The sequence below is a fragment of the Bubalus kerabau genome, chromosome 15, assembly GCF_029407905.1.
Source record: "Bubalus kerabau isolate K-KA32 ecotype Philippines breed swamp buffalo chromosome 15, PCC_UOA_SB_1v2, whole genome shotgun sequence".
In the NCBI taxonomy this organism is placed as follows: domain Eukaryota; kingdom Metazoa; phylum Chordata; class Mammalia; order Artiodactyla; family Bovidae; genus Bubalus; species Bubalus kerabau.
This window is the reverse complement of record NC_073638.1, coordinates 32,803,579-32,828,260: the sequence shown is the minus strand read 5'-3', so window position 1 is coordinate 32,828,260 and position 24,682 is coordinate 32,803,579. Positions and strand designations below refer to the sequence as shown.

Here is a 24,682-nt window from a genome sequence, read left to right as displayed (position 1 = left end):
GGAGACCTGGGTTCGATCCCTGGGTCGGGAAGATCCCCTGGAGAAGGAAATGGCAACCCACTCTAGTACTCTTGCCTGGAGAATCCCATGGAGGGAGGAGCCTGGTAGGCTACCGTCCATGAGGTCGCAAAGAGTCGGACACGACTGAGCGACTTCACTTTACTTTAATAAAATGGGACTAGATAGCTATCAATGGCACAAACCCTAGGTGGACATCCATGGGTCAGAGTGTCTGAATAGAACTATGGTGAACTTACAGCCAGATTTTTTTTTTTTAAGTTAAACTTCGAGTTCCTTCATGACTTTTTAGAACACACTGATGTGGTCTTTTCCAAATTCCTTCTTGAGTCATCTGAAAATAGATTACCTGAATCTTTAAAAGCAAAAGAGGGAAGACATGTCTCCATTTTTTCCCCAGGTTGTCATTTTTGGTTCCATACTCTCTTTCCCAGAAAATGGACCATGTTCCTGGACAACAATTCTCTATCAAGCTATTTTAAGCTGAGCACTTATTTCCTATAGACATGATGTTATCAATTCAGGATTTCTTTTTCTTACTGGAAGCCTATTTCATCCAATGCACTGCAATTCAATATGATACCCACTGAGTGACTACATACGCCGGCACTATTTTAAATCAGATGTTTAGGAAAAGACATGACCTAGATCTGTTCAAATTCCTGCCCTTGCAGACAGTACATTCTAGCTGAGGCTGACAGTGAACTTAATACATAAAGCACTATATTAAGTTCCTGGTAGTAGATGCTGTGGAAGGGAGGAAAATAAAGCAGAGTAGTGAGGTTCAGGACTTCAGGGACTGGCCCCAGAGGGTTGTGTGTGCACTGCATTTTTAAATAGAGGGGCCATGTAAGCCAAGACCTGAGACAGATAGGACTATAAGCATGTATTTATCCAGGGAAGAGTATCCTAGACAGAAAGAAAGAATGGCCCGTGTGAAGGCCAAGGGGCAGGAGCATGTCAGGCATATTTAAGGAAAAGCAAAGAGGGCAGTGGGGCTGAAGTCAAATGTGTGAGGGGAAATAGGGGTAGATAGGAGAGGTGACATTGAGGTAAGGTCAAGACCATATAAGGCCTGGTAGGTCACTGAAAAAGATGTTGGCTTTAATCTGAGTGAAATAAGAGTCACTGCAAAATGTTGACTTTCAAAAAAGGACCTGATCAGATGTTGTGTTTAGAATATAGTGAGTAGGACTAGGAAGGAGCTAAGAGGCCAATTACAGGGTTATGCAGTATGTATAGCAAGAGATGATCTGGCTTGGGCCATGGGTTTATTGATCACTAGAGATGGTGAGCGGAGAAGGCAATGGCACCCCACTCCAGTACTCTTGCCTGGAAAATCCCATGGATGGAGGAGCCTCGTGGGCTTCAGTCCATGGGGTCGCTAAGAGTCGGACACGACTGAACGACTTCACTTTCATTTTTCACTTTCATGCATTGGAGAGGGAAATGGCAACCCACTCCAGTGTTCTTGCCTGGAGAATCCCAGGGACAGGGGAGCCTGGTGGGCTGCTGTCTATGGGGTCGCACAGAGTCAGACACGACTGAAGCAACTTAGCAGCAGCAGCAGCAGCAGCAGCAGAGATGGCGAGAAGCAGTTCAGTACTCTGTGTATTTTGAAACTGAAGTTGAATTGGATTTCATGATAGATTGGATGAAGACTGTCAAAGGAAGAAAAACTAAGGTTTTGACCTGGGAAGCTACAAAGATGAAATTGCTGTCAGTTGAGAGGTAAAAAGCTATAGGAAGATCAAGTTTATGGGGAATGTTGGGATCTTGACTTGGGCATACTGAGTTTGAAATGACCATTAGATACCTGATGGGAGATGTCGAGTTGGTTGTTGCTTATGCACATGTGGGGCTTATGAGAGTATGTGGCATGTGTTTGGGTTAAAGATGGGGTCACCAGTATAATGGCATTGAAAGTTGTGAGGCTGAATGGGATTATCAAGTGAAGGAGAGATTGAGAATGACTGACAATCCAAGTAGACAAACTGGGAGTGGATGGTGTCCTAAAAAGCCAAGAGAAGGAAATGTACCAGTTAGAAGGGATTTAAAAATAGAGTTAAATGCTGCAGATAGGTCAAATGAGATGAAAACTCCAAACTTACTGTTGAGTTTCACAACTGAAGAACTGTGACAAGGACACGCTCGGTGGAGTGGTGATGGTTAAAGTCTAGTCTAAGTAGCATAAGGGAGAATGGTAGAAGAATTGGAAATGGTGAAGAAAGACAACTTTTGAAGCTCCTGCCAAAGAAAGCAGAGAAATGGGCGGGAAGCAGGTGAGGAAAGTGGGGTCCAGCTAAGGGTGTTTTGGCGGTGGTGGTGTTTGTGTTTGTGTGGGGTTGGGAGAGTCAACAATATGATTGTGTGCTGCTGGAAATGATCCAGTAAAGAGGGACAGATTAATGTTTTAGGCAAGCTAGAGAGGGTTCCTTAAGCAGTTTCATTGGGTTGGCAAACAGTGATAATACCTAAGATCCAGGTAGAAGATTTGGTGTCCAGGAAAGCAGGTATTTTCATCAGTGGTAACAGGCATTTTTAGGGGGAGTAGTGCTGATGGGGTGGCAAGTGTGGTATTGAGACTGGGTAAAATCCCTTTTGATTGTTTCAGTTTTCTCCATAAGGAAAGAGCCAACATTATCTCATAAAATACCAAAAAGGATTCAAAAGAAAATAAAGCCCACATATATGCTTCCACACATATTTGTTCAGAAAATAAAGCAAAGCCAAACACAATATGAAAAGTATGCTATAAATGTTTCTTTTGGGGGCTTTTTCTAAATGAACTGAACTGACTGAGGTTTTTGAATAGAGACGTAATATCTTTTCACGTAGGGGCTCTTCTTCTCCTGGAGACTGCCTCTGTCTGAAGCGCAGGCATTCTTTGTTGCTGTGCTAACCTTCACATTGATTTAAAATTAGGGCTATTTGTATAGAAATTTTTATTTGCCAGTTCAGTGTGCATGAATATCTGTAACATTTTTTTCAGATGGTGTATGTGGGTAGGAAATTTCCATGAGACTTCCTTCACAATGATCTCTTGCTCTCCATATCAGCATTATGGATGATCTCTACCGCCTTATCAATGTGGCCCATTTTACATTTTGTAGGTATTGGCTGCAGTTTTTTTTGTTTGTTACTTTTTATTAGAGTATAGTTGCTTTATAATGTTGTGTTAGTTTCTGCTGTACAGCAAAGTGAATCAGCTATATGTTTCTATATATCCCCTCTTTTTTGAAATTCCTTCTCATTTAGGTCAACTCTACCACACTGAGTAGAGTTCCCTGTGCTATATAGTAGGTTCTCATTAGTAAACTATTTTATACACAGTATCAATAATGTATATATCCCAGTTCCCTAATTGACTGTTATTTTTTTTTTTAATTTTATTTTATTTTTAAACTTTACATAATTGTATTAGTTTTGCCAAATATCAAAATGTAGCTGTGGCTTTTCTTCTTTTTCCAGGGGGAGGTCAGGAAGAGGATGACAAAATATTATAGTAGCCTAACATTATTAAGAACCTAACATTATTAAGAACATTATTAAGAAAAAGTGTTTAGCAATGGAACCATATAGGGGTCAAGTGCTCAAGAAGCAGCCATTCAGCTTTTATGTCCCAGGCGCTGTGTGTGCTTGGTCGCTCAGTTGTGTGCAACTCTTTGCGGCCTCGTGGGCTACAGCCTGCCAGGCTCCTGTGCCATGGGAATTCTTCAGGCGAGAATGCTGCAGTGGGTTGCCATGCCCTTCTCCAGGGTATCTTCTGACCCAGGCATTGAACCTGGGTCTACCTCACTGCGGACGGATTCTTTACCGTTGGAGCCACCAGGGAAGCCCACGGGCACTATAGGCAGCATCTAACGTATACATTTTATTTGGTCCTTATGATAGACCTGTACCATAAGGTATATTAGTGAGGATGAACCAATTGAGGAAACATGACTCAGTGCTATCACAGGAAAACTCCCTGTAAAATTTTAAGTAAATTAAAAGACTGACCCCACCTACTAAACAGGCTGCTCTGTCCATGGGATTTTCCAGGCAAGAGTACTGGAGTGGGGTTCCATTGCCTTCACCGACTAAACTGCTCCCAAAAGAGCAAAATCCACCAAAATCACAGTGTGGTTTGATTCCTAGGTTCCCAGTCTTACTATATAAGTTATTGCATAGTTCATCTAAACCCAACTGAAATCCAGGTGCCTATTGCTAGCTAGATCAGAATCAAGGAGGCAGCTTACTTTGCTATCTCATGGCCTTCAGTTGGAAGCATACACACTTCCAAACGTGTATGTAAAAATGGTTCCAAAACAAGGACTTCCCTTGGTGGTCCAGGGTTAAAACTCGGTGCTTCCCAGGGGGCCCAGGTTCTATCCGCTATCCAAGAAGTTCTGTAAGCATAGGTATGGCCAAAAAAAAAAGGAGTGGTTTACTCTCTGTTATTAATTTTTTTAAAGTCGCTCAGTCGTGTCCGACTCTTTGCCACCCCATGGACTATACAGTCCATGGAATTCTCTAGGCCAGAATACTAGAGTAGGTAGCCTATCCCTTCTCCAGCAGATCTTCCTGACACAGGAATTGAACCAGGGTCTCCTGCATTGCAGGTGGATGCTTTACCAACTGAGCCATCAGGGAAATTATTAAATGGTTAAAGACAAAAGAAAAATCTCACCTTCTGTCCCCTGAGGGAAAAAGCTCCCCCCATTCCTGAAAGCTATAACATAGTTTATTTGGACATGGCTGCATTTCATACTCAAACTAGTATCGGTCTGGTTGATGAAAAAGAGAACATTCCCTTTCTCTTCCAAGAGGAATACTGAAATTGAAAGAATGAGAAACCCCAAAAGAATATCCAACCAAGTTTAAAATTTTTTCTATTCAGAACAAAAGAAAATCTGGTAGAACAATAAATTTCTTTGTTCAAGAGGAACCAAATGGTGGTATCTTGGTTTTAACAACAAAGGAGAATTTTTCATGGTAATTGTTGATTAACACTGAGCAGCTCTATTTGTTAAGGAAGGAGGAATAGTTTTGCTGGCAGAGTAACTTACAAAATTATGTTCATGAATATTATGTAAATTCTGTAAATTCATTTGATAATGAATGTGTGAAATACAGTGTTTTACACCTGAAAGTGAAAAGTGAAAGTGTTAGTCACTCAGCTATGTCCAGCTCTTTGTGATGCTGTGGACTGCAGACCACCAGGTTCCTCTGTCCATGGAATTCTCCAGGCAAGAATATTGGAGTGGGTTCCCATATCCTTCTCCAGGGGATCTTCCTGACCCAGGAATCCAACCTGGGTCTCCTGCATTACAGGCATATTCTTTACCATCTGAGCCACCAGAGTTTAATCCAAAACAAAAAAGTAATCAACACCAACATTTTGTGGTGTGTGTGGGGGAAGTTAGTAAGGAAATGTCAAATCTCTAGTTATTAAACCTTCTAATTTTTTTTGTTTATTCTTTTTTTTTGGAGCTATTGATTTTTATTTATTTTTCCATTTTTATGGAGGACTAACTGGAGAAGGAAATGGCAACCCACTCCAGTGTTCTTGCCTGGAGAATCCCAGGGATGGGGGAGCCTGATGGGCTGCCATCTATGGGGTCGCACAGAGTCGGACACGACCGAAGTGACTTAGCAGCAGCAACTGACAAATAAAGCTGTGTATATTTAAAGTGTATAACGTGATGATTTGATGCACATATACATTGTGAAATGATTACCAAATTCAAGGCAATTAACAGCCATCACCTTACATAGTTAACTCTTGTGTGTGTGTCTACTGAGAACACATATGATCTACTTTCCACAAATTTCAAGTGCATAATTCCGTATTTTTAAGATATGAAGTTATAAACTCTCTACTCAGTCTGTACTGGGGCACCTGAGATAGGAAAAATGATACCAGGACATCAAAATGTTTTTGTTTTTTTTTTTTTCCTTTCTATAACTTGGTGGGGGATGAGAAGTTCTCATTTGGGAAGGGACAGGAAAACTTCTGGGTTTTCATTAGGAGTTTAGTATGAGAATACCTACGTGAAAATATATGCAGGATGCATATTTTTCAATAGGCAAAACTAAATCACTTGTCCTTGTCCACAAAGATCATGTTAGAGCAACTTAAACTAGTTTTTGCACAAAAGTTAGTGGCTAACAGGGTATGCAAAGATAGAAATTAATTACTAAGAGGAATCATGATTTTCTTTTTCCCCAAAGAACTTAAAATTCTGTTTAGCCTCCAAATTGGATAACCTAGGTACCCTTCTACCTTGGTACATCATTTTATAACAGAGACAGGATTCAGCAGGAATGAGTCTTACAGGTGAGAGGGTCCTGGGAAAGTCTTTCCTCCTCCCCATCTCAAGACTTGTTTATACAGTGTATATATTTTATATTACAAGTGAAACTTGATTTCACTTTTTTGACAGTTTCTCACTGCCTAGAGGCCAGCTCACTTGTTCCTTTTGGCTGATTGCAGAAGGGCTGAAATCCCTTGAGAGAAGGAGAGAAAAAGGGAAAAGGGCAGAGACTCAACCCAGTTGCCTCCAGCTTTAGTCCACTTCATTTTAGGAGTCTATGACTCATCCCTGAATTCTCCCCACCCCCAAGCACCTTCCATCAAATCATAGCCCCCCAAATGTATTGTTGGACATCTTCTTTAGTGGTGCCATCTTGTTCTGAGATTACAGGGAATGCCGATTGTATTAGTTTTTTCAACAAAATTGTTTAATTGTTGGAGCCCCTTGGCAAGTGCTCAACGCTTCACAGCATTCTACCAACACCTCATCCTTCTAACTTTCCTTTTTTTTAAAAAAAACCATACTAGTAGATTGATTTTTATTACCAGAAAAAGACAGTGTATGGAAATCACTGATCTGTAGAGTCCAAAGACACAAAATGTAAATCTTTTTTCTTTTTTTTGAATTCTTCCTTTTGTTTGGTTTAGAACAAGTCTTCCCTTTATTTCCCCTACAGACTTGTCTTTGGAAAAGACTCAGAAGAGCCCGTTAACTTGGCTTCCTCACTTCTGCTCATCATGTGAGTACAATTTATATTGCTAACTATTATGCAAGTGTCATTAAGCAGCATTTTCCCCAGGTTTCTATGGAAGAACTGCTTGCTTGATCTTTGCGACGTTGGCACTCTTTAAGAATTAACCTCGGAAAAACTTGATGACACTTCTGAGCTTCTTGTAAAATTTATCTTCAGGGTAATTTTATGGTGTGTGTTTCCCCCCTTGAAAGTTTTAAAGAGCTGGATTTCTGTCTCTTTGCAGTGCATTCTAGCAGCTGTGTCTCATTTGCTTTGCAAGGGCATTGGAAGGAATTGCTATTTTGGAAGCTCCTTAACATACGGGAGAATTGTGCACAGCGCTTTACAGCTTGCATGGTGCTTGCCCATTGTTTTACCCAGTCATTTCTCACAGAAGCCCGGGACGTATTATTTACATTTCCAGAAGGAGAAATAGGGGTCCTGAATAAATAGCAGGAGCTTGGCAGGACAATTTATCTTACTGTGGAATTAATCAATAGATTAAATCTCTTCCTTCAGATCCTTTAATAACTATGACCAGAAAGCCTCATGTTTTTAGACCAATGTACTTACTGTATATCTGAGGAATATGTGGTCCAGCTAGTTTTAGGTCTGTCCTAACAAAGAGCTGTCTTATTGATTGGACATTGGGAGCTGTGCTGTTTAATGCTTTTATTAAAAGTGATATAGTGGATGCTAAAAGCAGTTCTTCCAGGGTCACACTGCCTGCGTTTAAATACAAGCTCCAACCTTTATCAGCTGTGTGATGTTGGATGAATCACCTGACCTTTCTCAGCCTCATTTTTCTTATCTGTAAAGTGGGAATATTAGTGGCTCCTTCTTGGGATTATTGTGAGGCTGGATTGATTGAATTCATGCAAAGCTCTAAGCGTCACACCTAGCACACAGTCAGCCCTCAGTCAGTATTAGCTATTACAGTGTTACAATTCAAAAGCTGGCTACCTGGTCATTTTTTCTAAGAGTCCTTTAAGTTGATTTGTTTCATGAAATTACACATATGACCCAGTCAGGACCGGAGATAGTTGGGGATCTCAAGAGGTAGTTGGTGGGATACACAGTACTATATAATATAATTAGATATTATACTAATATTTCCTCCCCTCTTAACTTCTTAAGATCATCATAATTTCTCAGTCTGTCTGTCATTCTCTTTAAAACACAAAGCTGCAATGCTGTTTCTCCCAAATAATATGGGATTTTGACAAAAGACCCTCTTCGCTAGTACCCACTATTTCATCCTAGCACTTTTGGAATGGTAGCACACAAAAAGATGAAAGATGACGCTGGTTTTCTTACAGTTCCAGGCAGAAGTAAGGTATAGAGGAAATAGCAGGATTCGCCTAGTTGTGAATGTTCTCTTGTTGGAATGCAGAGACTGAGTCCCACATCTGCTTCTAGTTTGCTGGGCAAGTGGACAGAGCAGTCTGCTTCTCTGTGCCTCAGTTTCTGCAATTTGAAGAGGGGTTATAACATCCACAGGATGATCCACCAGTTTCCCACTTCCTGGGACCTTCCCATGGCAAGCGCCACGTCTCAGGAACTTCCTCAGCCCCAAGGAGACTGGGGTGGTTGGTCACCCTGAACATCTTAGGGGGCTCACAATAAAGGCAGTGGGCATAAAGGTGCTTTATCATTTCATGGACTAAGGAGTATAGGCAACCCAGTTCTTAACACCTAAGTTCCCAAAATAGTGCTAGGGGTTGTTGGAAGAAAAAAAATTGGTAATACAATGTATCATTTCTTAAGTAAGAGTATACTTTAATTCTTGGTACATTTTTAAATAAACTGCTTAGAAATATATAATGTGACTGGCAAGTTCCACTAACGGATATGCCATTTTATATCATTCTTACATGTTTAAATATATGTAATTGAAAGTATACAAAGGCATATTCATACAAAACAGTTCGGAAAATTACTTTCAAGTCATGACAAAAATAATTTGCATTGGAAAGACCTCCTTTGAAACATTTTTACTGCCTGAAAAGTTCTGTTTTGCACCCAAGACATATTTTTGAGAGGATTACCATTTGCAATAAATGGATTAGTGATTTGTCTTCAAAGGAAAACAAGATAGTCTGGGGAAGATGACATAACTGACCATCTATTTGCTATCCAAAAAAGAAATAAGACAACAAAGGATGATAGTCCATTAACTGAGGCAGCATCAGTGTTCAAAGATGTGCAAAAATATTAGGCTAAGTGCACACTCAGGAATTAGAGTAGTTTCCCTAAATGATTCAAATGATTCATTTAGATTTCTTTGAGTGGAACTTCAAAATGTACAAGTATGCATTTGCTTGGTAATTCAAACACTCTTATTTGTGTTTGACCTAGAGGCATCCAACCAGAATTTAAGCCAATGTAAGATCTATAAGTGAGGCTTCTTGTAGACATGAATAGCAAGATAAATAATACATGTATTATTACATGTAATAATACATAAATAATATGTATTAGTAAAAGCATAAAAACAAGTTCAGTCAAACTCAATTGCTTACATTAATAGAAAAAAGTAATATTTATCTTAGAAGTTAGACTTTTAAAACATAATGGCTTGTTTTCTGCTTGGCTTTTAAAATGGAACATGTAAGGAATTCGCTGGTGTTCCAGTGGTTAAGGCTGTGCTTCCACTATACAGGGCACAGGTTCCGTCCCTGGTTGGGGAGCGAAGGTCCCTCATGCCATGCGGCATGGCCATAAAAAAGTGAACAAGCAAATAAATAAAATGAAACATATAAACCTCTAAGAAAATGTTAAGATACTCGAAGACCCTGAACATGTCACCAAGTTTTTCTTTATCTACCCCAGAGGGCCTATGGCAGTCTTGGGTACATGTCAGACACTTAGTAAAATCTTGTTAGCTTATATTGAGTGTTCTGTGTATTAATAATAATTCAAAATAACATAATGAAACTGGAGTGAAAAGGGCATGGTCTACCATTCCACATTCAACTTTTCCCCAAGGAATGAACTACTTTGCCTCTCAGACAGAAGCAAAGAACTCATTCAAAAGCAGAGCTGAAGGCTGATGGAGTTATTGTTGTTTATATTTCCCTGGACAGAGGAGTAATTCTGTTGGCTTCAAAGGCCTTTTCTTCTACCTTCCATCACGACATGCTTACGCAGGAAGAAGCCTTCATCCTATTCCTACATTTTACAAATGGAAACCCAGAGGAGGGGAGATCTGCCCCCCAGGTCACAGATTCAAACCTTCCCAGATATTTGTTAATCCTAATTTAAGTTTTCCTAATTTCACCAAATCGAGCTATAGGGAATTTTCTTGGCCCTTTAAATTTTTTATTTTATTTTTTATTTTGGCTATGCTGGGTCTTTGTTTCGGCGTGCAGGCTTTCTCTAGTTGCAGCTTGCAGGGGCTTCTCCTGTTGTGGAGAACGGGCTCCAGAGCGGGTAGGCTCAGTAGTTGCCCGGTGAGGGCTTATGGAATGTGGAATGTGGAACACGGCATGTGGAATCTTAGTTCCCTGACCAAGGATTGAGCCTGAGTCCCCTGCATTGGAAGGTGGATTCTCAACCACTGGACCACCAGGGAAGTCCCTGGGCCCCTTTTAAGTCCAGGAGTCTCCCCTGCTCCTTGTGCCCTGTCCTACCATTCATTGTTATTCCAATGCCAATACTCCTACGTCGCTCTACTTCCTCTGTCACTTCCAGGGGCATTTTGTTAGCTTTCGGACAACACACTTGAACCTCCTCTTCAAGGTCTGAAGCTGAAGGAATTTTCTAGATTACCCAAAGTGCTATATAAATTTAAGGGCCTCTCCTGCATTTCTTCTTAAGTCTGCACGCTTGGAAACAGTGATGCATAGCTCCAGGCTAGTACGGATTACTTTCAGGCTTCGATAATGTGAGTCAAGGCTCTGCTTTATGGTTAATTTAGCTGATGATGAGAGCAAGCTGAAACTTGTGAAGACAGACATAAGTTGGAACAAACCGAGGTCATAGCTTGAGCAGAACCTCCAAGAAGACAGATTGCCTATGGCTCTTAGAGCATCCTTCCCTCAACAGTAGTAAGGCAGACGGAAAGTAGAAAAATGGCAGTCTCCTTTGAGAGGCATATGAGGGCACAAAGGTTTTTTCAAAACTCAGCCTCACAGAGAGGAAATCTGCTTGATATTTATTCAGCCTCTTTCTTTTAAATCTTGATTACCCTTGGCTCAGCTAGGTGCTAAAATTTATGCACCAGCGACAGGTGATTCTTATGTAAGGATGGAATCTCGGGTGTGATAAATTTGGTCTTGAGACATCTCAGCTCGCTTGCTGCAGATGGCAGTGTCATGATGGCAGAGTTAGAGAGTGGTGTCCTGCCGGGCTGTGGGCTGTCTGTGAAATGGCTACTCAGTTCAGAACTGCCTGCGCCAATTCCTTGAGCCTCAAGGTCATGACCAAGGGGCTCAGCCCAACTGTATGGTTGACATTCATTCTAGCAACATTCTTTCCTGCTCCCTTAGACACTCCTCTGACTCACTCCTACTCAAAAGTCCAACAAGAATCGGCTAATCTGTGTTCTTTGTGAATATAACATGAGGTCTGTGTCATGGTTAACTGTTATTCAGGGTGAATTCTGTGTTTGTAAGGAATTGCTTATATGATACTATAGCATTTGTTGGTTTGGCCAAGGAGGTATTTTTACTCACTACATCCCTATTGGGTCCTGCAACTCTTAGGGCACAGGTTCTTAGCCTTTGTTTTAAGGACTCTAGAAGTCCTCCTAAAATGTGTATATGCACACCAATTGTAAACATACATATCTCTTTCTAGGGACAGCAGTGTTCATAAAATTATTATAGAAGTCTGAGATCTAGCAAGTAGTAAGAGTCACTATTGTAGATGAAGGAAGCATCTCTTGTTTTCTTCTAACTGAATTTCCAACTTTGGATTTTAGATGGAACTTGGTCAGAGGTTAGAAACATCAGGCAAACTTTGGAGTCAGATAGCCTCGATTTTGGCTTAGACCCTGGCTATACGTTTCCTGACTCTGCGTGCTTAGAAATTCCACCTCTGTGTGCCTCACATCCTTGTTTACTCAATGGGGAAAATTTCACCTCCCTTGTTATGCTATTGTGGGATTTGAGGGAGGGATATATTCAATATAAATCTTGTGTTGTACCTGGCATTTGTTTACTTTTCAATCAACAGTGGCTAGCAGTGGTTACGGAGAAGGCAGTGGCACCCCACTCCAGTACTCTTGCCTGGAAAAGCCCATGGACGGAGGAGCCTGGTGAGCTGCAGTCCATGGGGTCGCGAAGAGTTGGATACGACTGAGCGTCTTCACTTTCACTTTTCACTTTCATGCATTGGAGAAGGAAATGGCAGCCCACTCCAGTGTTCTTGCCTGGAGAATCCCAGGGACGGGGGAGCCTGGTGGGCTGCCGTCTCTGGGGTCGCACAGAGTCGGACGCGACTGAAGCGACTTAGCAGCAGCAGCAGCAGTGGTTAAGAGTCAAGTGGAATTCGTATCTCTAGAGCACGGGGTGTGGTGCCCAATCCCATGTGTCTTCTACCTTGCTCCATTTTAAAAGGTATCTCCTGGGTTTGTCTAATCGCTGAGTCATTAGCTGCATTTCACAGTCCTGATAAGCATCAGCAGGATCTACGGACCACTCTTAAGAGATGTCACATTCCAATCCTCTAATCCACCTCTTATGGGCAAAAAAAGGCATTAGACCCCTGGAATCCCGTTTTACATTTGTTAGTATCTTTAGAAAAATCATATTTTATGAATTTTAACAATTCTTCAAAAGGGGTATATGATGTATATTTTAGCAGGGGACGCTTTTCCTTACCTTACATCATGTGCAATCACTTACTTCATCTCCTAGCACATAGTAAGTACTGCTCGATGTTTGCTGAATGAATGAAACAGAAAATCTTAACAAACAAAAAGCAAGAGATGTATGCATGAGAACATTAGTTCTTTCACTAGTCATTCTCTCATCCACCCTCATCTTCCCATTCTTTGTCTCTAAAGACCCCCACAAACATGACTCACCGTGGGAATTATGGGGAAAATGATTCTATTTGAGGACACTTGCCTTGCCAGGTAGTGCTAGTGGTAAAGAACCTGCCTGCCAGTACAGCCATAAGAGACATGGGTTCGATCCCTGGGTCGGGAAGATCCCCTGGAGGAGGACATGGCAACTCACTCCAGTATTCTTGCCTGGAGGATCCCATGGACTGAGGAGCATGGAGGGCTGTGGTCTATAGGGTCACTAAGAGTTGGACAAGACTGAAGCGACTTAGCATACATGCGTATCGTCCTGGTATCAGGTGCTGCTTTCCTATTCGGGATCTGAGGCCAACAATATCTAGTCTCAGCATCTCTTTTTTAAAAAAAATCTGTATTTCTATAGCAAGCATAAAATCATCCTAATTGGGGAACACAAGCTGGAATCAAGATTGCCGGGAGAAATATCAATAACCTCAGATATGCAGATGACACCACCCTTATGGCAGAAAGTGAAGAGGAACTAAAAAGCCTCTTGATGGAAGTGAAAGTGGAGAGTGAAAAAGTGGGCTTAAAGCTCAACATTCAGAAAACGAAGATCATGGCATCCGGTCCCACCACTTCATGGGAAATAGATGGGGAAACAGTGGAAACAGTGTCAGACTTTATTTTTTTGGGCTCCAAAATCACTACAGATGGTGACTGCAGCCATGAAATTAAAAGACGCTTACTCCTTGGAAGGAAAGTTATGACCAACCTAGATAGCATATTCAAAAGCAGAGACATTACTTTGCCAGCAAAGGTTCGTCTAGTCAAGGCTGTGGTTTTTCCTGTGGTCATGTATGGATGTGAGAGTTGGACTGTGAAGAAGGCTGAGCGCCAAAGAATTGATGCTTTTGAAGTGTGGTGTTGGAGAAGACTCTTGAGAGTCCCTTGGACTGCAAGGAGATCCAACCAGTCCATTGTGAAGGAGATCAGCCTGGGATTTCTTTGGAAGGAATGATGCTAAAGCTGAAACTCCAGTACTTTGGCCACCTCATGCGAAGAGTTGACTCATTGGCAAAGACTCTGATGCTGGGAGGGATTGGGGGCAGGAGGAGAAGGGGACGACAGAGGATGAGATGGCTGGATGGCATCACTGACTCGATGGACGTGAGTCTGAGTGAACTCCGGGAGTTGGTGACGGACAGGGAGGCCTGGTGTGCTGCGATTCATGGGATCACAAAGAGTCGGACACGACTGAGCGACTGATCTGATCTGATTTTTTTTTTAATACTAGAGATTACAATTTTTTGATATTGGTCAAAAAAAGTTTTTGAAAAGCAAATGCACAGAGTGAAAAAACTATGTTTATGTAAATATCATGAGAGCTAAATGTGATGCCCTGGAAGACAGCAGACTTCACTTTGTATGCATGAGATCTGTATCTCAACTATAACAATAAGTACTACTCAAGAATGTGTAAAAATTCCTTCTGCATATATGCATTTTTGTTGGTCTAGCTCATTGCCTAGTTCACAGGAGTTACTTAATAAATATTTTTTGGATGGATTCATATTATATTTCTATTATAATATGTATGCTGCTGCTACTGCTGCTAAGTCGCTTCAGTCGTGTCCGACTCTGTGCGACCCCATAGATGGCAGCCCACCAGGCTCCACCGTCCCTGGGATTTTCCAGGCAAGAACACTGGAGCGGGTTGCCATTTCCTTCTCCAATGCATGAAAGTGAAAAGTGAAAGTGAAGTCGCCCAGTCATGTCCGACTCCTAGAGACCCCATGGACTGCAGCCTTCCAGGCTCCTCTGTCCATGGGATTTTCCAGGCAAGAGTATTGGAGTGGGGTGCCATTGCCTTCTCCGATAATATGTATAACTTATTTATTTTATATTTATATCATTCCAATCCCAAAGAAAGGCAATGCCAAAGAATGTTCAAACTACCACACAACTATACACATTTTACACACTAGCAAATAATGCTCAAAATTTTCCAAGCTAGGCTTTAACAGTACATGAACCAAGAACTTCCATATGTTCAGGCTGGATTTAGAAAAGGCAAAGGAACCAGAGATCAAATTGCCAACACATGTTGGATCATAGAAAAAACAAGGGAATTCCGAAAAAGTCTACTTCTGCTTCATTGACTACACTAAAGTCTTTGACTCTGTGGATCACAACTAACTGGAAAATTCTTAAAGAGATGGGAATACCAGACCACCTTATCTGCTTCCTGAGAAATCTGTATGCAGGTCAATAAACAACAGTTCGAACTGGACATTGAACAAGAGACTGGTTCCAAATTGGGAAAGGAGTATGTCAATGCTGTATGTTGTCACCCTGCTTATTTAAGTTATATGTAGAGCACACAATGTGAAATGCCAGCTGTATGAAATATGAGCTGGAATCAAGATTGCCAGGAGAAATATCAATAACCTCAGATATGCAGATGACATCACCCTTACGGCAGAAGGTGAAGAAGAACTAAAGAGCCTCTAGATGAAAGTGAAAGAGAAGAGTGAAAAAGTAGGCCTAAAACTCAACATTCAAAAAACTAAGATGCCATCTGGTCCCATCACTTCATGGAAGATAGATGGGAAAACAGTGAAAACAATGACAGACTTTATTTTTCTGGACTCCAAAATTACTGTGGATGGTGCCTGCAGCCATGAAATTAAAAGACACTTACTTGCTCCTTGGAAGAAAAGCTATGACCAACCTAGACAACATATTAAAAAGCAGAGATATTACTTTGCCAACAAAGGTCCTTCTAGTCAAAGCTATGGTTTTTCCAGTAGTCATGTATGGATGTGAGAGTTGTATCATAAAGAAAACTGAACATCAAAGAATTGATGCTTTTGAACTGTGTTATTGGAGAAGACTCTTGAGAGTCCCTTGGACTGCAAGGAGATCAAACCAGTCCATTCTAAAGGAGATCAGCCCTGGGTGTTCTTTGGAAAGACTGATGCTTAATCTCCAATACTTTGGCCACTTGATGTGAAGAACTGACTCATTGGAAAAGACCCTAATGCTGGGAAAGATTGAAAGCAGGAGGAGAGGGGGACAACAGAGAATAAGATGGCTGGATGGCATTATCGACTTGATGGACATGAGTTTGAGCAAGCTCCGGGAGTTGGTGATGGACAGGGAGGCCTGGTGTGCTGCAGTCCATGACTGAATGACTGAACTTAACTGAGTAAGGAGAAGGCAGTAGTTTCTGTATAATATCTTTATGGACGTTTATTTCTGTAGCCCAGCTGACTGATAAACCATTAAAAGAAAGTGTCTTCTGCACCTCTTTCCTATGACAGATAGAAATTTTAGAGAAGATGGGTGTGAGGCTGTTGAGTGAGTGTGAGTTGCCATTTAGTGTGTTAGCAGTGAGTTTTGCTGTTACACCCATTCAGAAGGAGCTTTCTGCAGTCTTGTGGGTGTGTTCTCTTTCCTCTTTCTGTCAGTCTTACCTTTCATAAGAGAACTAACCAGTAGCATCAGAATGGCACTGGCCTGCCTGACTGAGGGCTCATACCATGTAAGTGCAGCAGCACATTCAGCAACAAGTGTCTGGAGCATCCCGTCCCAGGGGGCAGACTCACCTGGGAAGTTTGGGGAAAGGTGGGCATGTGGCCAGAAGAGCTCCCTCCAGTCTCCAGTTTTCCCATGAGGCATACTCAGGTCTGTGGCATTGGCATCCAGAAGCCAGTGGTGGGAGAAGCATAGAAACTGGGAGGCCAAGTGAGTAAAAAGTAATGAAATATAAAGAAATCCTCCCTCAAGTGAACCATGTCTTTCTTTCTTCTTTCTTTTATTGCGACCCTAAGCCCTGTCTTCACCTTTGATAGTCAGTACCGTATCTCAAGTGTGTTTTCCCATTTCACCACTGATGCCGCTCTTTAATCCTCGTCAAGGGCTTACCACGTGGTGCAGTGGTAAAGAATCTGCCTCCTGCCAATGCAGAAAATGCAGAGATGTGAGTTCCATCCCTGGGTCAGAAATATCCCCTGGAGGAAGAAATGGCAGTCTGCCCCAGTATTCTTGCCTGGAAAATTTCATGGACAGAGGAGCCTGGTGGACTGCAGTCCATGAGGTTGCAGAGAGTCAGACACAGCTGAGCATACATGCCATGTGTTGTGTGCATGTGTGTGTGTCTTACAAAACATCTAAGCAAACAAGGCATTGGTCCTTGCCTTATATTTCTATTAGGGAATGAGAAAAAGTAATCAGCATTTGTTGGGCACCTATAAGAGCTAAGGAATTGTATGTACTCGTCAATTCAGTGAGTTTTAGATGAAGAAAAATGAGTATGAGGAACTAACTTATTCAGAGCTGCCACCTAAGTGGTGAGATGGGATTTGAAACCCTTGGCTGTTGGGACTTCCTTAGTGGTCCAGTAGTTAAGAATCTGCCCTGCCAGCACAGGGGATGAGGGTTCCATCCTTGGTTGAGAAGCTAAGATCCCACATGCTGAGGGAGAACTAAGCCCACAGGCCACAGTGAAGACCCAGCACAGGCAAAATTTTAAAAAAAGAAGAAGAAAAAGGAAAGAAAAGAAACCTTGGCTGTCAAACCTCTGCGGTTCTCCATAGAACTCCTTAGAACAGATAGAAAATCCCAGGAAATTGCGTGCAAAGACTTGCTTGGTGATAAAGAGCATTCAACTTGGAGATTTATCATTTTACTTCCTTGAATTCCTTCTCTATACAGACCCACACAGAGCTTCACTCATTTGTACACCCACCTATGTGAGTGTAAGTCTCCTTCCTATTCATACAACAGCAAAGGTTCCATCTCACAGATGTGGAGATCAAGGTCTATGATTGCACTTCCAGTGTTAGGCAGGTCAAGATGGTCGTGGGAGGTGATTAAGTAGAAGGGGAATGGCTTGATAGTGTCAGACTGTGTGACCACATACCAGAGCACTTTGGTTTTCCTGTTAACCCATGTTGATGTTTGGAGTCATTGCACTTGAGTTTGAATTTACTCTAACTCAATATTATTACCCATTTCTGGGTTCCTTATTCAAGTAGCTTCATTAAATGTTGAAGTACCTATGCTCCCACCCTGCTAATTTCTCAAATTCCTTCCTCCTCATCCTCTCTCCCTGACACTCTTCTTCCACTGAGTTCGGCTTCCTGGTGCAGAATAGCACACTGAATGCCAGGTGTAAGTTAATAGATATCTCTGTGAAAATCAGGAGAAACAAAAGCTTACCACTTTCCAGTACTTGTTAAAACATCCCCAAACAGCTCATGTGCTAATGCCAAGGTCAAGGAGGTCAGCCCACACCTGAGCTCAGGCATTTGAGTCTGTCAAATGAGTCAGTCAAATGGGAATGTTGGGGCTTCTTGGCTGGATGCATGTCCACATCACTGTATATAAAGATGTCTGCTTGCTGTACCAGGGTTTGCCATCATGCTAAGCCATCGGTTTAAAGAGTGCCTAATGTCCGGAACCCATTTGTTCCAGACAACAAAATTCATCTTGCCCTGAAACGAGGAACATGAAGTTCCTCGTTTCAGGGCAAGATGAATTTTGTTGTCTGGTCTTTGGTCTCCTGTTTCCTGGCCTCTCCCTGATGACCCCCACCTCCTTCACGCCTCCTCTGCACCTCTCCTTGCCCATTGGCAACACAAACAGACATGCAACCCCTGGTATGCCGTCCATCTTCACCTCTAGAGTGGACATGCCATCTAGACCTGTTTTCCCACTGAAATATAATTCATGTGCAAGTCGCTGGTGCCAAGTACATGGCTAGCACAAACCAGACATTCAGTAAATGTTTGTTGAACGAATGTAAGATAGAATGAATAGACAGGTTAGTTTATTTTGCTGCGTGTTTGGCTTCACTGAATCCTTTGGGTTTTTTTCCTCTTCAGTATCATTCATTCTTACTCCCTCTCTGCCTTCCTCAGTCAATATTTATTGAGAGTCTTTGATGTGTCAGGCACTGGGCTCTATGTCAGCACGAGTGAGACATGGTCCCTACTTCCTTGGAAGGTCCAGAGTGGGTAGTACTGATTATGTTGGTTCTGAGTCAGGCAGCCATACTTGATGAATCACCAGCCACTGAGAGCAGAGCCTTGAAGTGGCTGTTTGGGGGAGGATGCAGAAGAGGAGAACTTTATTCTGATCTTAAGACTCTCACAGCTCATGGGGTAGTGAACAAAGACATGAAATATATAGGATAATATATGCCTAGTAATAGCAAATGATGGAGTTCAGTAGAAATGGCTAGGATATCTCATAGAGGTAAAGCAATGAATTTTTCTCCCTGTTACAGATCTCCTTGATACCTTTAGCCAGTATGTAATTTACATAACAGATATTTTTTCTGTACTTCTGTGTGCTCAATGCTATGCCAGGGTTGGGCACATGGCAATGCAAAGTGTGAAACTTGCTTCTAGGAAGGTGCAGGCCAGAAGACAAGTGTCTGACTCATATCTGAAAATGAAATTAAGGGTGAATGAGAAGAAAAGTAAAGGTGAGGAGAAATGGATGGGGATGGGAAGAAAGCAACCAAATCTAAGGGTTTCTTCTCCTTCCCCTTTTGGGGTCCAAAGATGGGAGCTTTGAACTCAGGAATTTTAACTTTTTCCCTTAGAAATGTTTTCAGGAAGGAGCTTGATACATTCGAGGTGATAGAATGTGAATTAAAAAAAATAGAAATGTGAAAAATGTCTAACTCCAGCAGTCTAAATTATTGGAGACTAGCTCATTTCCAGGTGACTTAACTCTGACCTAAGATTTCCAGAGAATTTTCACATTTAGCCATCTCTCCTATCCATACACTATCAACCATTTAAACAAAATTTTAAGTCTGTTTCTGTTACGATGGCTGGGAACATTAGATCTTGTGTTCATTTAGTGCATATTTATTTGGTGTCTGGGCTTCCCAGGTGGCGCTAGTGGTAAAGAATAGTCAACATGCTATCAGGCTCCTATGAGGAAGGCAAGAGAGGCTCAAAGGACAGTTGGCCTCTGTGCTGTCACTTGAGGAAAAGTGGTTTCTTTTAAACATTGACCTCACGCTTGATGTGCCTTGGACACAGGGGTAGGCACTTTACATGTATTATTTCATTCAATTCTCCCAATAACTTTATGGACTAAATCTTATTAACCCCATTTTACAGGCAAGGCTTCTGGGGCTCTGAGTAACTCAGACAATAGCACTCATAAAGAGGGCAGAGAACACAGACAGGTTTCCCCGGTGGCGGTGGTGCAATGAACCCACCTGCCAGGGCAGGAGACCTAAGAGACACAGGCTTGATCTCTGGGTCAGGAAGATCCCCTGGAGGAGGGCATGGCAGCCCACTCCAGTATTCTTGCCTGGAGAATCCCATGGACGGAGGAGCCTGGTGGGCTACAATCCCTGGGGTCACAAAGAGTCAGACATGACTGAAGCGACTTAGGATGCATGTAGGCAGAAAGCTTACATCCAGGTTCACTGACTTCCAACATTGCCTTCAGCAAAACTGTCTTCCAGAATGTCCTTTTTAAGACTTAGATCCATTTCTTGATGACTCAGAGAAGCCCTTCTCTCTCTGAAGACTGAGGAGGGGTTAATTTGGTCTTGGATTTTGTCTTCTACAGACCTTTGGGGTTTCTTGGAGGATGGTATCACTTGCCATATCTTGGCCTGCTACCCACAGAACATGCTAGAGGGTCCCTCTTCAACTCAGCCATCTGTGCTCTTGGCTTTCAATTTCCATGAAAATGACTGGACACATTCCTCTTCTTCCATCCATACCCAGGGCTAGAGAGATATTCTCTTGGCTCTCTTCAGTAATATTTCCTAACGTTGGCTTTAGCATCTGTTCCAGGGTCTTTATACCAGCTTCCCTTTCTCGTGTGTGTGTTTTTATATGTGTTTGTTATATTAATTCTTACAGTAATTGCATTATGTTAATATATTACAGTTCTAACACAAATATATTAAGATTCAGAAATTGTAAATTTTGATCATTAAGAACCAATGCTGAGAGACTGTCCTTGCCAGTTTGTTTTAGTAATTAAAGAATATAAGGTACAAGAATGAATAATATAAGCAACTTCTGAATTTGAAAGTATCCATATGCCAGCCTGGGGACCCAAAGGCAGCTCACACCAGGTCTGAAGAGTCCATCTTATATGGCTGACGGACGGGACTGCCTTAAGGCAGGGAATTGGATCATTCGTGGTCATAGAGTTCTACAACTTCAAGAAGACTTTGCCATGCAACCTCTGCACTGTACAGAAGGAGTTGAGTTCTGGAAAGGTTAGTGGTTTGCCCAAAGTCAAAAAGGAAGGCGTGATAGGATCTGAAGCAATTATTCTCAGACTTTATCATTTTTTTTATCTATACATAAAAAGGAAATTGTTACAATACAGATTCCTGAATCACAATCTCAGGGAATCTGATTCAGATCAAGGGTGGGGCCCAGAAATCTGTATGATTAATAAGCCTGTTGGGTGATTTGGCAGCTGGTGGTCCTGAGACCACACTTTAAGAAACATGACTCTGGAATCTAGGCCTTATGACTCTCAGACCAATTTCTTCCCAGAGGAGTAGGCTGCCTTCCCACATTAAAAAAAAAAAAAAAAAATCCAAATAAGACATGAAACTGTTGGTGACTCACATTAGGGCTCTTCTTTCCTGACTCAACAGTGAATTCCTGAAAGCATCACTCATTGAGTAGTTTTCTTTCACTCAATCCATCAGCCCCTCTGATGTGCCAGGCGCTAGAGTTGTAAAGATTAAAACACAGCTCCACCTCCAAGGAAACCATCTATAGCAGAAGTCATAGCTACTATTTCCGTTGTTTATTCATGCTTCATAGAAGTTAGCTCATGCCTTACCTTTAGGTAAGCCTATCCGTAATAAGAAACTGAGTTGGGAGTTGTTCATATATATATATAGAATCATGCATATTCTCTGAAACTTGTTCTTTACCCTTAATATGTCTTTCAAGTATTTCTCTTTATTCCTTATATATACTAATCTTTATAGTAGCTACAGTATTGACATACCATCATATATTTAACCATTCCTCTATTGATGGATACTAAATTGTTTCTATTGCCTCCTGTTACAAACAGTGTCACAATAGACTCTAAACTAAGTCATGTTATCCCTATCTTACAGATGAGGGAAGTTGGGTAACTTGTCCAAGGTCTCACAATAGCAGAATTAGGATTCAAACTGAGGCTTGTATGTCTCAAAGACCACAGAGTTACTTTCTTTTCACTATTACACCTTTTAATGATTATGGAAGAATGGTGTGAGTGCTGGACGAGGTGGTACTATGCTGCTGCTGCTAAGTCGCTTCAATCGTGTCCGACTCTGTGTGAGCCCATAGATGGCAGCCCACCCGGCCCCACCGTCCCTGGGATTCTCCAGGCAAGAACACTGGAGTGGGTTGCCATTTCCTCCTTCAGTGCATGAAAGTGAAAAGTGAAAGTGAAGTCGCCCGGTCATCTCCAACTCTTAGCGACCCCATGGACTGCAGCCTACCAGGCACCTCCATCCATGGGATTTTCCAGGCAAGAGTACTGGAGTGGGTTGCCATTGCCTTCTCTGAGGTGGTACTATAAGGCTCCTAAAACCTAGCTACTGATAGAGCCTCGGGGTCATCTGGGGAATAACGTTTGAGCAGAATTTAAGAGTCTTCTGGGAAGAGGGAGAAAAGCCAGTCTAGAAGGAGGTACAGGTTTATTGCAAACCAGTCAGTCATATGTATTGATCACCTACTAAAGGAAACCTACAATACACACTGTATGGAGATTCACCAAAAGAAGTCATGGTATTTGCACACTGGAATCTTGCAGCACGATTATGTGAATGTGCTTGAGAAAAATACTAGAATAATAAGCTAGTGAGCATAGTATAAACAAACACCCACCTCATTTGGCAGCTTCAGCAGAGCCCTGGAAATGAGTGGGCTGTGGGGTCTTGTCTATGTGGTGTGGCAAAGAAACGTGCCCTCTTAATAACTCTGTTTCTTTCTCTGAGATGAAGGAAGTACTGTCTAGTCCCTGCCTACTTGTCAGGGATGGTGCAAAGCTTGGTTAATTTCTGTAAATGTTTTGAGTTCCTCCAAGGTGTGTGTTCTGTAAATAACAAGTATTAATAGCAGCCATCTGAACCCAGGCAAAACTGACGTGAACTGTAGTTCTCTAAGAAAAACCCAGAAAGGGCCACAAAGCCTAAAGCCCACCCTGGGCCTGTCACATTGACCTTCCTTGAAAAGGCAGCGTGGTTTTCCTATGGGGCATTGCAGTAGCTCAGGCCCTGATCTCGAGTGGGAAAATTCAGGAGACTAGCTGGATTTTCTAACATTTAATTTCCCAGCTGATTACTGTGATTAAGAGTCCATCTGGCACAGCCCATTTGTGAGGTATGTGTGTGCAGGGAAGTGGGACTCTAGTAAAGGCAGAGATCTAACCGAGAAAAAGAATAAGCACAGTGGAGCCAGGCCATGTTGGAGCCCTTGGCTAAGATGTTTAAGCAGGACTTTCATCATATTAGCATTAGCATTAGGCCATATGTTGTAAGAAAGGCAGTTAGGGAGCCAGCATTTCTCTTTCTCAGGGCTTTTATGTTCGCTTAGTGAGGATTTGGTGGTGCCTTTGTCTGCCATGGATCTAGAGGGGCTGTGAGCAAGCTAAGAAGAAAATCCAGCCCTGGGTTTCAGCAGCAGCATACCAACATTTCTATGCACAGACTCACGGGAACTGAGCAGAGGCTGGGAGATGCACCCTTACGCTCCTGCCCAGGGTTGGGGGGATTGTTTAGGACAAGGGGTTCCCGGGATCTCGTGCTCCCCTACTCTCATCCCTGCAAGGAGCAGGGGGTAGAGGAAGCCATATGCTCGCACTCAGATCCTCATGGCTCCTTTGGCATAACTGCAGTTCCAAATCAACCCACAGGCATGTCGATCTCATAAGCACTAATAGGACTTACAGATGTGCACAAACCGACGTCGAGATGCTCAGCTGAACTCCCGGATGGAATTTCTCGTAATTTTCCATTACCCGGGGGATCCTGTGTAAACCTGGCCCAGACAGAGTTTTTATTGTATTTTATTTCTGAGCTCCAACCGGGCCTTCCCTTTGGAGGTCAAGCCTCTCGGTCTCCTTGAAAATTCCGATCTCAAAGGTAAGAGGCTCCTGACTGTTATGGTCACCACTTTTGCTGGGGCTCCAGGTCCACAAGGAAAACTCATCAGTGACTTGATCTTAATCCCTCACTGCGTGTGCACAGGTCACTGAAAAACATCTGGCAGCCCTGACCCTTTGTGTCAATTTGCCAAATGTATTGAAGCGGGGAGGAACTTAGCGAGCCCATCTGTGGTCCTCCATGGAGACAGAGTGATGGACTAGGTAATGGCCTGACTTTGGGAGGACCCCTGAGTCTGTGTTGCTCAGTCAAAAAAGGATCAATGACCTCTCTCCCATGGCTGGAAGATCTCCACTTTTACAGGCTGTGAGGCTGAGTTCCCGGAGTTGAGACTAGGAAAATGTCCTCTGTCACATCTCAGAAATGTGAAAATAAAGTTGGCTCCCCACAGGTTGGAATCAATACTTAATTGCCCTATGGGAAATTCCCACCCTGCTTCTTGGAAAGGTGGATTTAATAGCCCACAATGTTAAGTTTGAAAGAGAAAGCTAGAT

General features: G+C 42.3%; 1 long non-coding RNA gene across 4 annotated transcripts in view; it reads left to right on the top strand.

Annotated features, from left to right (window-relative positions):
- LOC129628856 (uncharacterized) overlaps window positions 1-24,682 on the top strand; it is a 316,173-nt gene that overhangs the window by 216,502 nt on the left and 74,989 nt on the right. For all 4 annotated transcript variants that reach the window (XR_008702947.1, XR_008702948.1, XR_008702946.1 and 1 more), the window contains exon 4: window positions 6,994-7,056. This is a non-coding gene — a long non-coding RNA (uncharacterized LOC129628856). The remainder of the gene's footprint in view (window positions 1-6,993; window positions 7,057-24,682) is intronic.